The 12,419-nt window shown below is 50.4% G+C and overlaps 1 long non-coding RNA gene and 1 pseudogene across 1 annotated transcript; both read left to right on the top strand.

The window, feature by feature from the left end:
* LOC130538217 (NACHT, LRR and PYD domains-containing protein 14-like) overlaps positions 1 to 12,419 on the top strand; it is a 141,114-nt pseudogene that overhangs the window by 112,938 nt on the left and 15,757 nt on the right.
* Positions 5,864 to 7,282, top strand: LOC130538243 (uncharacterized). Its single transcript, XR_008953829.1, has 2 exons — positions 5,864 to 7,006; positions 7,131 to 7,282. It is a non-coding gene; the product is annotated as an uncharacterized LOC130538243 (long non-coding RNA).

Raw genomic sequence — 12,419 nt, 5'->3', positions numbered from 1 at the left:
CAAACTCCAGCATAGTAACGCTCTACGCAGTTACCCTCAGAGGTGGTGTCACATCCACTCCTTCACTCCCCTCACTCCCTCAAACATGCCCCCCCCCCTTAGCGCTGCTCTTAGATAATGACACTCAGCTCGGACGCTAAATTATCCGTGCATTTGTAGCCGGGGTGCTGGGTGTCGGCCAGCACCGCTGAGCAGTAGCAACGGCCCCGGTTCTGCTGAGAAACGGCCCGGCTGCAGGCGGCCGTGCGCTGGTGCTCGCCGGGACTCCCACCGACGCGGCGCGGCCCTTTAGCCCAGGGGTACAGCTCCGAATGCAGCTATTAGAGCTGCCTGGAAGATTTCATGAGCTTGTTACGTTCAAGTGTTCAGCGCACACACACACACACACACACACACACACACCACACACACACACACACACACACACACACACACCACACACACACCCATCCTTCAGAAGAGCAGTTCAGGTACCTGATTAGCCTGAGGGAACATCACAATAAATCCCATAATCATATCATCTCTTTGACCAGGCTAGGTACGTCTTTGCATGTGCTTTAGCATGCTAGTGATGCTAACCGGCCAATCGCGGTCTGTTGGATGGAGCTTTGATGTCTCCCAGACACAATAAGCAGATTTCAGGACTGGAATCAGCGCCTGTCTTCCGGTTGGTTTGAGTCGTTAATGGAATCAAAAACACCAGGAGTTCCGCTGCCGACAGCCTGGACTCCCGGACGCTTTCCTGGCTCCTCCAGCCCGCCGCTCTGTCGACTCGGCGGGCTGGAATGAGCAACAATGAGCCGTGGACGCCCCGGGAGCCCAGTTAGCGTTTTGACTTATCGTCATCCACTGCTGGCCGGCGCCGAGTCGCCGCCCGATATCTCGCACTTCTCGTCACGCCGCCGGACGCCCGTCGGCCGGAGCGGTTTCCTGCTAATAAACGGGCAGCGACGGCTAACCGCGGCGTCTCCATCCTGAGTCAAAACAATACAGAATTATAGTAAAATGTTCTCATCACAGACGCCGCCGTATCGATAATATTTCTTCTCTTCCATTAGACGTGTGGTTTCTGCCAGCGGGCGGCAGCGCTCCGACCCCCCGCTGACAGATGGAGGCCACTTCCTCCTCCGGCTTTAGACATTATTGCCGTGCAGAAAACACAGACGTATTTTACTCATTCATGGCGCCGGCGGCCGCCACCGCTCCCTCCAGGCTGACACCAGTCAGTCAGATTCCGGATCCCCGGAGAGGATCTGCTGCAGGGGAAAAAAAGGGAAACGTGGCTTTGTCCCAGGCTTCAGCTTCCTTAAGCTTAATCCCATTAATAATTCCTAAACTTCCAGGGGTTTTGAGCGCTAGCGGCTGGACGGATGCTTCTATTTTGTCTTGGCTGAAATAAAAGGGCGACTCTTTCCCGAACCTTCTCTGTTCCTGCCTTTTATGATTACTCCTCCAGCACAGAGGAAGCCCTGGCAAGGACTGAAGACGCCTTATCGGACCGTCCTCTCGGCCTCCGTGAAGCTTTCCCTCCCGTTCCGAGGCAGCTCTCTCTGTGAGCCGGCATCTCTGGACCCTCGATGATAATCGTCGGAAACCTTCACACCTCTTCCGGCTCCGCCACCGACAGCCGGAGCTTTTCCGGAGACAGTTTTTCCCCTTTCTGACCTCGACGTGACCCCGATTTCCTGACGAGCTCAAGTTCTTGTGACTTTAATTGTAACTTAATAAGCTAGCAAAGCTCCAGCTCCAGGAAACAGCGAATTAGCTTTCATGTATTTTATGCTGTTGGTTTTTTTTGTTTTTTTTCTTCTTTGATTTTTCTTCTTCAAGATGAGAAAGAGAACGACGTCAACATGAAATGAATGATAAATGAACGGGTTTAATCCATAAGTTTACACTTAATAGCCTAAGACAGACACTCGCTCCAGCCGATCAGAACGCGCTTGCTCGCCGCTTTGATGCTCTTTGATGATTTCAGGGATGATTCCATCACAAAGTAGAAGCTGAAGAAAGTCGAAAAGAGTTAAATGCGCACGTAGATTCGGCACAGACGGCAGCTTTCACTCTGAATATGATTCCTTTTGTCATTTTGACGCACAGATTTTGGGCAAAGGTCAGATCTGAGCAGACAGAAACCTTTTAGCATTAGCGTAGCTCCGGCTCCAGACGTCAGCCGCTCCTTTGTTCAAAGGAAATGTCACAAAAGTTACGTCAAGAATATCTATTTTCATCCGTCTCTCGTCTTCTTTTAGCCTGACAGTTGCTGCTCAGGGCACCGTGATTACACCAAACTACAGCCAACCGGCTTCACTAGTTAGCATCGTCACTCCATAGCAACGAGGTTTGGATGCTGGACTCCCAGCTGGGTCAAAGGTCACCGGCATGGCGAGCTATTAACGGTTCAGAGAAGCTGTTCGTGGTAAAAGTTCTGCAGATTCTTCACATTCGCGCGTGTTGTTGATGAACGTTAAAGGCGTTAGCCTGCGTCTCGTTCGTAGCATCTGTACGGATCACCTAAAATGTTGTCGAGATTTGACTGGCATCAATTTAACTGCAAAAAAGGGTTTCACTTAATTAGCCCTCGTCAGGTCTAGCGAGGGTGATCCTAGCTGACTATAGAGATGACCTTAGCTGTTAATGCTAGGCTAAATTCTCAACAGGCTAAAGGTTTTACCTTCGTTTCTCTAATTACTTATTACTAATAGGGAGGGTCTAACATGGTGGAGTCCAACCCCTTTCTTCTGATACGACCACAGTTGCTAGCTACAGATGCTACGTCCTATCTGTGCTGGTCACTCTGGTCGTGGTTCGTATTCAAAACGCAGTTGCCCCGGCGGGGCAGGAGGGTCGCAGTCGGGCCTAATTACCTCTTTACCGGGACGCAATCTCAGCACGTCTCGCATTAATCTGCCGCTTTGATCTCCAGGTGATGTCATCAGTCCCAGATTACGAAGCTAGCCTAATTAATCCGAATAAACGGCGCCAGTTTGAGTGTCGTCTAAGAGCGTTCGGCCTTTCCCTCAGTCGCTACGCGGAACGTTTCGGGTTCCGGATATATTCCCGAGGACACTTTGACCTCTGTGTCGCTATGGTAACCACCTGAGCCACAGAATATGGTGGCAGATTGATGTTGGAAGCGGCAGCTCTTCCTCCGCCGTGCGTCGGTGTGCGTGCTGCTCTGTATGTGTTATATTAATGATGTGTTTCTTTGCTGCGGGAGCCTCCATATATGCAGATGTTCTTCGCTAGCTTAGCGACACGACCAATTTTGCCAAATCTGCCGGCGACGGGCGCTCGGCGTGTTTAACGAACGGCTCCTTTTGTTCAACAGGAACTTTTCGAAGGCGTAAAACACAAACAAGGCTGCTTCGCTTTCGTCAGTTTTCACGTTCCGATTCCTTTTTCTTTTTTTTTTCGGAAAACTGTGGAGAAAACGGATTCGTCCGGGTGGCTGGAGGAGAATCGGAGAGTGCTAATTAGCGCAGCTGAGCCTCTTGTGTGCGATGCCTCCATTTTGAAAGGATCTGTAATATTCATGTTGTTAGCATTCGGGCTCCAACTCCCCGACTTGCACGCGTGGCGTTCCTGTCACAGTCGGGCTCTTTTTCCCGGCGCTGCGAAGCGGAGCAGGTAGCATGAAGGTGTCGGAGGCAGGACGTGCGCGCTGCTTTGATCTCCTTTGATCCTCCGCATGTGCATTCCCCACCTGTAAACGCCAATTGATGAATCGACTTTATCTTCTTTCCAATGAGCCAAACTCGGGCCGTAAAGAGCACTTTGCAAGCTTTTATTGGAGGATAGTATCTGGAAGCGCTCGTGCATCAATCATGTCGCTGTAACCTGCGTCCTTCAGCACAAAGCTCTGCATTTTAATGCCCAGAGCCCAGCGGCACAAAGCTGCGGCTGGGCGCCAGTCAGCTCGCTGCAGGGCTCACCTGCCAGCGGCGTCACAGCAGCCGTTCATTACACCCGGGCAGGCGGCGGGGACAAGAGCAGGCGACAGTCTGAAAGAGCCCCCCCGCCCCCCCCACCCGCATGTTTAAGGTGAGACCGCTCAGCTATTGGCGGCTGCAGAATCGGATGGCAGAGTACGGCCACTAGACCCCCCCCCCCCACACACACACACACACACACACACCGCTCGTTTAATCCTTTCACGAGCCACATCACCGTCAGGAGCTAGCGTAGCACAGGGCAGCACTGGACGCTAGCATCCTGCAGGCGAATTCTCTGCTAACAATTCCAACCAGGAAGCGTCTGATTTAAAAAAGCAGGCAATCTTTATCGTCTTGCAGCAGGGGGACAAGTCCCACGTGCACGCTGGCGCAGCCTGAGAGTTGGACCCCCCGTCACATCTTTGGTGGCTTCAGTGCCGCTGCGCTCAGCTGTGAAATGAACCACTGTTGAAGAAGAGATTGTGACCGTGACTTTGACCACACCTGTGGTTCCACAACGGAGAAATCAGATTTATTAAAATGGTTTCTTTCTTCTGACGATCCGGGTGGAGGGGGGCCGTCCCAAATTCAGCTATTAAAATTCAGTGGTCCCAAATTCAGCTATTAAAATTCAGCACGAGTCCTCGTCTTCTGAAACGGGCCCTTGGCGTGCAGCAGGACCCGATGCTGGAGCGCAGGACGCCATCTGTGAGAGCTTCGGGCGACTCCAACAGGTCGGGTTCTTCAGTTCTATGAAGCGTGCTTTTATTTTGGAGGAAGGTCTCAGCTGAGGAGGCTCAAGGGTTCCCATCCCTGGACCTGCTGGAGGGACAGTCTGGAAGACCTGGATGATCTCCTGGAGCAGGTGGAGGGGAGGTGGTCAGGGCCGCCCTGTGACCCGGCCCATCCTGGGCCTGACCGAGGAGCCTGGATCATATGAGGAAACCCACCAGGACACCAATGAGAGGAGAACGAAGGTGGTTCCTGCTGTCGTGATCAGAGAACACGTGCGGCGATGTTCCTCCCGCGGAGCCACAGGTGCAGAAAGGCCGCCGCTCCCGGAACGCCGGCGCAGACAAATGAACTGTCGTGTACTCGTGTTAATTAATTAATTATCAAAAGGGCAGGAGCACAATCAGCCTGTCTCAGTAGGACAATGCTCCTGGCCAGGAGAGTCCTGCTGCTCCAAAGGTCACGCCGCCCCCGCCGCCGCCGCTCCCGCGGCTCCGCTCTGAAATGAAAATATTCCCACGCGATTAATGTGACAATTAATGTGACCGCTGCTAATGAGTGGCACATGTTCTTCCGAAGCCTGGCCTCCGTTTTTTTGGATTCTGTTTGACGTTTGCTTTGACCTGTGGCTCTAAACGCTTGTTTGTTCGGTTGGAGCGCCACCATAAACAATCGGCGCCTTCAGGGTTTAAGGGGTCGGAAAAATAAAAGGAAGGTTGGTTTAGGATGTGGTGCTAACATGCTAATGTCCCGGCGGAGGGTCTCAAGTTAGCGTCTGGATCAGAGGGCCACTGAAACGTTCACGTCTCCTGTGACTGGCCCTCGCCGTATTTATAATCCACGCTTGTCTCCACGGAGACCAGAGCTTCCTTCACTGCTGGATTTTAGAAAAAAAAAGTGTTTTTCATATCTTCTTCTTCTGCTCCCTGATTGGCCGCATTCGTCTGTGACGTCATCCTGGTGTTTAAAAGCATCTGAAAACCCATTTAGAGTTGCAAACCTGCCGGAGATCCTCTGAGGGATTCGCCAATGAGCTGCGAAGTGTAATGGCGAGTGGAAAAAAATAAAAGAAGCCGCCCGACGCGTTGACGACAGAAGCTGCTCCAGTTGTCGTTGCCTGTTGCTCAAAATGCTCTAAAAGGGCGAAATGGTGGCAAAAATGAGCTGCGAAACATTCCCCGGAGGGTCCACGAGGAGGTGGAGAGGGAGAGGAAAGCAACATGGATTGGAAACTGAGCAATTTGCCAGAAAAGAAGGAAACTTCAGGCGTGGCGGAGCAGCTCTGGGTTCCCCAGCGCTCCAAAGACCGGCCCGTTAATTGGTGGCAGACAATTAACTGGTCTCTCTGTGTGTGTGTGTGTGTGTGTGTGTGTGTGGTGTGTGTGTGTGTGTGTGTGTGTGTGTGTGTCAGGCCGGTGATGAACCGGTCCAGACTCCGGGGGCGACCCGGCTAACGTCAAAGATCAGCTGCGGCCCCCTGCGAGCGGGAAGACGCGAGGAGGTCGGAGGTCGCTGACGCCACGTGAGCCCCGCATCTTTAAAGAGGCGCAGCGGGGCGACGCGGCCGCGGCGGCGCAGGCGGCGGCGCAGGCGGCGGTGTGGGAGGTTCCGGATACTCGCTTTCTCACTCCGCGAGCTTCCAGCATCAGCTGTTCGACGCCGCGCGCTCATTGCTGGAAGTGGGATCCGGATGAGTCACATGACAGAAATGGAGGCTGACATCTGGAGAAAAGGCACCGCGTCCCGGCTCGCACCGCCATACTGTCTTTTGAGCCACATTCCCATTTTTCTCGCCACATTTTACTCCCGCTCGGTGAGCACATTTCCAACACGCATATTTTTTTTTGCTCTTTTCTATTGCCCACCCCTCCTCTCTCTTTCCTCCCCCCTCCGCCTTTTTTTCCTCTTTTTCCCATTTTTTCCTCCTTTTTCCCCATTTTTTCCTCCTTTTGCTGGTGTTTGAATTTGAGTATTGCCGCGGTGCTTCGGAGCGTCCCCCCCCCCCCCCCCCTCCAGGCTTCAAGTTTCCAGCATGCAGTTGTTCTGGTCCCGGGGGCAGACGCGCTCTCCCTTGCACTTTTGTTCCGATCGAGCAGCTTTTGTCAGTATTGAGATTTTTCACGCGTTGATTGGTGGTTTTGAGACATTTTCCCCACATTTTTGTTCCTTTTTGTTGTTGTGGTTGCTTTGGTTTGCATTTTGCAGTGTTGCTTGTTTGCCTTCGAGTTTTGTGATTTCGGGTCGACCTCACCGATCCAGACCTTTGCTTTGACTTTCTTTCCTCTTTTCTTTATCTGAAGGAATCATTTTTAACCTGGTACTTTTCTTGCAGCTCGCAGGTTTGTCGTTTCTATTTTTATTTTTGTTTTTTTGTGTGTTTCACCTTTTTCGGTTTGCTTGTACTTTTGCTGGCAGTGTCGAGTCTCTTTTTTTTCCTTTTTACGGATGTTATTTCTCCTCTAGATGATGCTGGGTGGACGAGGGCAGTTTTGATTCTTGGGGTTTTTTTGTTTTCTGTGTCACCGAGGATGAACAGACATTTCCCCACTCGCAGGTATCTGGAACGAGTTCATGATTGACACCTTCATGTCTCTAATAAAGGTGATAAACGTGCACCTGTGGCTGTTATTTCGCAGGACTGGCACAAACGCTTCATCAAGCCTTCTTTATCAATGTTATCTGAAGGTTATCTGATCGGATCGATCTCTGCGTGACGCGACATGGCCGGTTCCAGACGCGGCTTGTGTGTTTTTATATTTCGGATGGTTGGTATTTTCCCGTCCTCCTCCTCCTCCTCCTCTCCTCCTCCTCCTCCTCCTCCACGCCGCAGCTGAGGACCTGATGTAGCTGCAGGATGCGCCGCGCTCTCCGGCACCATCCAAACGCTGCCGGACGCGGCCGCCGCGTTTCCGCCCGCGGTGAGAACGCGCGTCCTGCGCGGCGGTGCGCCTCCATCCCGCAGCTGGCCCCGGCTCGAATTGGCTGAGTCAGGCTCGCTTCTCGCGATGGTCACATGAGAGGAGAGGCGAGCTGACAGGGTTTAGAAAGTGGCCTAAGTGGTGCAAAGCTAAAATGTGACGCGCAGGGTGGGTTTTGGGGGCCGCGTCCCCCCTTTCTGGCTGTTCCTGGCGCTGGCTCCAGATGAACCACATTTTGCTGCAGTAGCACGATCAAATCCCAGAGTGCACCACCCACCCGGAATAAGGCTGCTAAGTCATTAAACAGGCGGACAGGATTCAGCCTTTTAATGTGCAGCAACAATATTGGTAAGAAACTGATTCTGGCAATTAGGACGGTACATCCCATCATGTATCGGGGAGCTGCTAGTGGGCATCGAGTTCCCTGAATGCAGATAAAAAGCCACAGGGGGCAGTTTTTAGGCTCAGTGATAAGGAAGAGCTTTGGGGAGGTGAGAGGATAAAAAAGCCATCTGGTCAGGGCAGGAAGAGGCCTGGACTCTTCCAAAACTTTCCAAAACTTCTTCAAGGCATCGAGCTTTGCTCCTGTTGACGTGCAGATGAGCCATCTGTTGCTAATGCTAATGCACACCTTCCCACCCTGGGACGTGCCTCACGCTCCTGCTAGCGTTGCTGCTGACCAGTATGACGGCTTCCGATAGGTCCTGCGGCGCCGCGTCCCCCCTCCGGTCGGATCTGTCCCATATCTGAGGCAGACCTGCTCAGGAGGCCCGCAGAGGAATACGATCACTCGTGAATGGATACAGCCCTGCTAGCATGAATAAAACATCATGCAGATGCAGCGGCATCACTCAGTGTTGGCTGGAACTTGTGAGGCAGGCGTGTGTGGCGCTACACGTGTGCTTGAACATTAGCGTGTGTGTGTTGGGGCATGTGTAATGGGATCGTTGCTGCCATTAAGTTTAAAGTGTCATCGTTTTTGAACCACACAGCGTGCCAGCGAAGCTAAATTTAACGTTTTATTGGCGTTAGCGTGATTTATTTGACCCAGTAACGCGGCTATAAACGTCCCCGACCGGTGTTTGGGCCCAGATGTTATTCCTGGTGTTGTTTGAAGAGCAGTTTAGGGTTCCACAGTAAAGGTTCTTTAATGACTGAACATTAAATGAAGCTGTAGCACCTCCTCCATCAAGCTGCAGGGGTGGGGGAGGGGCGGCGCTCTGGTTTGGGAGGCAATTAAGACGTTCTTCCAGCAGATAAAGAAAGAGGGAGTTAATTACAGAATGAATGATGATGAGATTGCTACCATGCTTTCCATAATAGCGGGATCACAAATAAATAAGCCGATGTAAATCGCGCTATCCATGCGCCATATTTACTCCAAATCCCATTTAGCTGTCCTTAATGAGACACGACACTTTGGCTTCCTGATAAATAATGCTGTGTTTACAACAAAGAGCACTTCCTGGAATTGAAGTGGATCAATTCCACAATGGATGCGGACTGAATGATGGATTTATTACGTTTGTTAATCTAAATAAGGAGGCGCGAGCGTACGGGCAGCAAGAGAGGCCGCTTGAACTCGGAAGAGACGCAGAACGCCGCCCCACGCGTGCACGTGGGGGTGCACGTGGGGTATTACTCGTGCTCGCTGTCCCCTCTCACAGATAAACAGGGAACCTTTGGCACGGCGGGCGCGACAGGAAGGAGCAGCGAGTGCTTCCCTGTGCTTCACGCGGATCCCGTTCGGGTTCACCTTGACCTCCGCAGGGTGCGTCCTGGGCGTTGATTTGGCGAGTGCATATTCACCGCGGCTGCCTCCCTTTTCACAAACCATCCACTCTGAGCGTTTTTCTGAAGCCTGCACGGCCGCAGACCTGCTAAATAGAAATATGGCAGGGCGAGGAGAAGAAAGAAGCTGCTGCACTTCATAAGGCAGGATGACAGGCCCTTCGCCCCGGCCGGCCCTGGAGGGATCCCTTAAGCTTCAACGGGGAAACTCTTTAAGAATCTGCAGCTAGCATCAGCGGCGGGAGGGAAGTGAGCTGTGCTGGCTCTGGTTAGCGCCCGCTAACACCCTCTACAACTGTGATGTCGCTGCAGAAACGTAGAGGAACGACCTTTTCTTCTGCGCCCCTCTTCATTCTGAATTATTCACGCACGGGGTAAATTCTTAAAGCGTGCGGCTGTTGGCAAATATTGAGACTTTTTAAATCCAACACCAGTCTAACAATTATAATTAATAATCAGTCTAACACCACGTAGTCTTTTATTCACCAGATGAATAAAAATGCATCCATTCATCATTCCCAACAGGCGGTGTTTGATTAGAAACTCTTTCTGAACTCTGGTGCTCTGAAACATCTCCGCTTCCATTTTCAGCTGTTTTTATTCTCAATAACATCAAATCATCCATCCATCCAAATCGTGGTCCTGTTGGACCACCAAAGGACAAACACTTTCCATTTAGCACGGACAAAAAACCCAAATCCTGTTTAGCAATGAAGCTGTGGGGAGAGTTTGAGGAGCGTTTCTGAGGAACACGCTGCCATATTGGGTCCAAGCTGCTGGGGTTTTTGTTGTTTCCAGGTGAATCGGTGGGCAGCGGCGTTACCGCCTGTCTCTGCCCCCCCCCCCCCCCCCCCTCCCCCCGTGGTCGTGGTCACGCCGGGCATCTTTACTGGTCCCGTTTTAAACAGGTTCTGTTGGGAACAGGTGTTCTCCAGAACTGTATTCCAGGCTGCTGTGCTGAAGGGCTGTTTTCAGTAGCAATAGAGCCAGAGTGTGCCTGCTCCATATGAACCCCCCCAGGCCGTGCTTTCCTCCTGGCTGAGCCATAATCAGCTCTGGATGGACTGGTTCACGCTTGGACTGAGTCAAGATTTGATAGCTTGACTGATTCTTACAGTTTTGGATCAAACCCCCATCTGCTGATTCCAGGAGATCTTTAAAGGATCTCAGAGCTTCAGATTTATGAAGCCTGCTCAGCCCCCGGCAGCGCTGATGAAACCATTTCATTCCTTCAAAAAAGCAGAACATGAAGCTCCAGAAAAGGTTTTTGGATCAAGTTTCCAACAGAACGAGGACAAGTGGGTAAAAGCGCCACTTTAAAGCCTCCAGGCCTCAGAAAACATCCACCTTTAGGATGCCTGACTTTAGAGGATCGTCGGTTCGCTCCGAGCACAAGAACAAACATGTTTAACCTCAGTCCAAGAACATCTGACCTGAAATGATCAAAAACCTTCAGCGTAAAAAGATGGTGGAGAGAAAGCTGCTGGGAGGTTCTCAGAAGAGAAGTGGCATTAAAGCCAGCTGGAAGAGTCCAGCCTGCTTCCTGCTCCTCCAAACAGGCGTCTCCACACCAACACTGAGGAACACGGGCTTCTGTTCTTCCTTCTTCTCTTCTGACTATTGTGTGTTTGATGAATGCAGCATCCACTCACTGCCCCCCCCCCCCCCCCTCATTTACACTGCTCCTGGTTTCACAATGCTCCTCAGACAGATGCAACCAGAGACACTGATGCCGTCAGACAATAAACCTGAGTGTTGTTGTGTCCGGTTATTAACATGTTCCATGCTTTTCCTTCTGCAACAGTTCATCACACCTGCTCAGGGAAACCTCGGTGTAAAGGAGGTGAAGCCGTGCCTCAGTGACTCTACTTTGCTGTTTTAGAAACTAACAGTTATTAGATGAATATACAGTGTGCACGTACGCGCACACGTGTGTATAAACACTTAATACACGCGTGTGCGTGGATGTAGACTTTTTAGTACTTTGGGTTCATAGACTTTTTAGTATTTTGCAGATACGTGTCTGTATATAAACCAGATCCTCCTGTAATAAAGAACTAAAGGCTGACTGTTGTCACGTGACCTGTCTCCGTCTGTGTCCGATGATGGAACCTGCCTGGAACATCTGGTGCACAGAAAAAGCAAAACAGCTCACAGAACTGGTCCAGTTTAGACCCAAAATGACAATAAATAATGAAAATGTGTGACACAATAGAAAAATGGACGAACTTTCTATTGGTCATTGACAGTTTCAGTCATCGTCATCAGAATTCATCAGAAATATTCAAACCAACAAACTACACACAGAACCGCAAAGTTTAGAGCTTAAAGGGAGCGACAGGTGAAGATTTAAAGCTCAACGCAGCTGAAGAAGTTCCAAAAAGGAGAAATATCATGTGGTGCTTTACCGCCACCCGGTGGACACGCGTGGAACTGCAGACAATAGTTAAACGCGCTCCGACACATTCTGACCTCTGCTGCTCCTCCTGGACTCCAGGGCTGCAGAAATATGCTGCTTTTACAAGTCTTTAAAATCTGTGAAGCATCATAAATCTTATTTATTTATTTAACTAAGTTAGTCAGTTTTCATTTAAATGCAAAACATATTTAGGGCATTAAAATAGCAAAACAACGTTTAATCTTGAACCCTCCCAGAATGCTTTTATAGTAGTGGAATATTAATCAACAGCCATAAAGTTGTTCATTAACAGAGGGAAAAGGAAAGGTCAAAGTATTCGTTCAGACTGAGCAGGAAGACTGAAGACCGACAAGGTGAGTAAACGAAGAGTATTATTGAAAAGAATTGACAGTTGTGATTGGAGATAAAATCAAGATTTGAAAACATTTTTGTACTATTGAAGAGCTGCATAGAGCTGAAGAATTCTTGGCTTAAGAAAATTCAACAAGACTTCATATTTACTATTAGCACAAAACATCGTTATACATTATAAATGAAGAGGTCTTATTTAACTTTCTTATAGTCTGGCTTTAGTTATAGTTGAATAGTCTTTCTAAGTGAAGTTTAGTTTATTTTTCTGCTCTT

This window comes from Takifugu flavidus, chromosome 14 (assembly GCF_003711565.1).
Source record: "Takifugu flavidus isolate HTHZ2018 chromosome 14, ASM371156v2, whole genome shotgun sequence".
NCBI classification, from domain to species: domain Eukaryota; kingdom Metazoa; phylum Chordata; class Actinopteri; order Tetraodontiformes; family Tetraodontidae; genus Takifugu; species Takifugu flavidus.
The sequence above is the reverse complement of the archived record's forward strand: the minus strand, read 5'-3'. Positions and strand labels throughout refer to the sequence as shown.